We start from the raw sequence: 2,500 nt of genomic DNA on the forward strand, positions 1-2,500 counted from the left end.
TTAGATAACCCTTTCTTTTCAAAGCCTTTCTTAGATAAGAATCGTGTCTAATTATTAACATGATCTAATAAGGCGTCTGGATTTCCGACATCGCTTATAAATAACTTACGAATGAAAAAAAAAAAAAAAATATTGGAATACAATCTTATCCGTTTTTGTTTTGTTTTTTTCTTTTTTTCTTTCTTTCTTTCTTTTTTTGTTTGCACAATTGGTTCTATGATATAGTATCTTGTCACTCATATCTTTTAGAGCACTGTGACTATTCTCTTAGAGAGCCTACAGTCACAAAAAGAGATAAAAACTAGCAGACAAGGAGGGAAAAAAACAAGATGTCAGCGCTGAAGACCGATTGTGCTTGGGTGTCAAGTCATGGGATCAAATGGCTCTTCCTAAAGCGCTTGGCTATTCTTCTCTTGTTTCTACGTTGCGTTAGAAAGTCTTGATATATTAGTGCTTGGAGATTCATTAATAACCTGAAGGAAAGAATAGGAGAATAGTTATAGGGGAGGGAATATAAGGAAAATATACGATGAAACACATTGAGAAGGAAAACGCGTTAGAAACTCTGAACACAACAGAAAACGGAAATGACACGAAGAAGAAAAAAAAGAAAAAAAAAGGAAAACGATAATTTTTTTTTAACCAAAGAAAGAAAAAAAACTTTTACAAAAAAAAAATTACGAGCGGGAAATACTCCTACTGATAGGAAAATTAGACATTCGTATAGACTCCTCTAAGTGTGTGTGTGTTTACGACGCTTATATTCTTTGTTTGCGTCCTTAAATCCTAAATTGCCAATACCGTGGCACTAATGTAACTCACAACTCACTTGAAGTTACGAGTCCTACTTCCAAGTCATTGAACGTCATCTCACGTTAACAGTAAAATCTGCCTTGACTCACGAATATGAAAGTTTCAATCAGGGGGTGGTATTTTTAATGGGGGGGGGGGGGTTAATATTGGTTGAACCATATGTTGTAGGGATCATTAATACTATTATCTATCATTTATCATAATCATTATTAATATGGAGCATTATCTATTTATCATTTTCATTGGTTATCATTATTAATATTATCATTCCAAATCAACCATAAACATTATCATTGATTATTAATACTTTTAACCTCAATCATTACTATTATCAATGTCATTATCATTTATTGTTGAGTTGGTTTAGTTATTTTAACATCAAGTGTATTCACTTCGGCCATTTATTCATTTGAAGATTAAAATGTTGATGTTAACTGATAATTATTATCTCTATAATCCATCATTTATATTTTGTTAAATTATCATCAATAGTAGTGTAATCATTAACTTTTCGTGTTATCTTTATTATCATTATTCATTATTTTATTGTTTTATAATTTATTGTTATCATTATTTTTAATCATAAAAAAAAACAAATGCTGTTATCAATCAAAATAAATGAAAATTATAATAAAAATTATCATTATGATAGTAATGATGATGAGCACACTAATGATGATGGGACTTATGATATGATGATAATAATGATAAGGATGTTAATAATTATAATGATAAAAACTACAAAACCAACAACGACAATAATTATAATGATAATAGAAAAAATAATGATGATAATAATAATGATAATAATGGCGTTGGCAGGGATGTATTAAGAACACTATCGTGCATTAATTTCTGGTAGGGGTTTCTATTTTATAAATAATCATAAAAGTTTCCGATTATGGACGTGGTTTATAGTGTGGGCCGGCACTCACCGGCCGGCCCCACTACATAGGTGGTCTTGAGGGGAAGAGAGAGCAGAGAAGAAGAGAGGAGCGCGAGAGCAGCGCGAGCAGCGAGAGAGAGAGAAGAGAGAGACGAGAGAGCGTAGCGAGGGCGAGCTAGCCGCTCCGAGAGCGGCACTGGACTCTCCTCTCTCTCTCTCTCTCTCTCTCTCTCTCTCTCTCTCTCTCTCAAACTCAGCTCTTCTCTCCCTCTCTCTCCTCAACTCCTCTCTCACCGTCATCTCCTCTCACTCTCTCTCTCTCTCTACATCCCCTTCCTCTCTCTCTCTCTCCCTCTCCTCTCTCTCACTCCCTCCTTCGCGCGCTCTCTCTCTCCTCTCTCCTCCTCTCTCTTCTCTCTCATACTCCCCCCCCCCTCTCTCTCTCTCTTCTCTCTCTCTCTCTCCTCTCCTCTCCCCCTCTCTTTCTCTCTCTCTCCCTCTCCCTCCTCGTCTCTCTCTCTCTCTCTCTCTCTCTCTCTCGCAATTCTTCTCTCTCTCTCTCTCTCTCTCTCTCTCTCTCTCTCTCTCTCTCTTTCTCTTTCTCTTTCTCTCTCTCATTCTCTCTCTCTCTCCCTCTCTCTCTCTCTCTCTCTTCGTAACTCCTCTCTCTCTCTCATCCCCTCTCTCTCTCTCTCTCTCTCTCTCTCTCTCTCTCCCTCTCCCTCCCTCTCTCTCTCTCTCTCCCTCTCTCTCTCCCTCTCCCTCTCCCTCTCTCTCTCCCTCTCCCTCTCTCTCTCCCTC

The 2,500-nt window shown here is 37.6% G+C and overlaps 1 protein-coding gene across 1 annotated transcript in view; it reads right to left on the bottom strand.

Moving 5' to 3' along the window:
• The window catches only part of LOC122256695 (phenoloxidase-activating factor 3), a 28,922-nt gene that overhangs the window by 15,273 nt on the left and 11,149 nt on the right, over positions 1–2,500 (bottom strand). The window lies entirely within an intron of this gene.

Source organism: Penaeus japonicus, unplaced genomic scaffold (assembly GCF_977035675.1).
Source record: "Penaeus japonicus unplaced genomic scaffold, GWHDUDI00000001_assembly GWHDUDI00000029, whole genome shotgun sequence".
In the NCBI taxonomy this organism is placed as follows: Eukaryota; Metazoa; Arthropoda; class Malacostraca; order Decapoda; family Penaeidae; genus Penaeus; species Penaeus japonicus.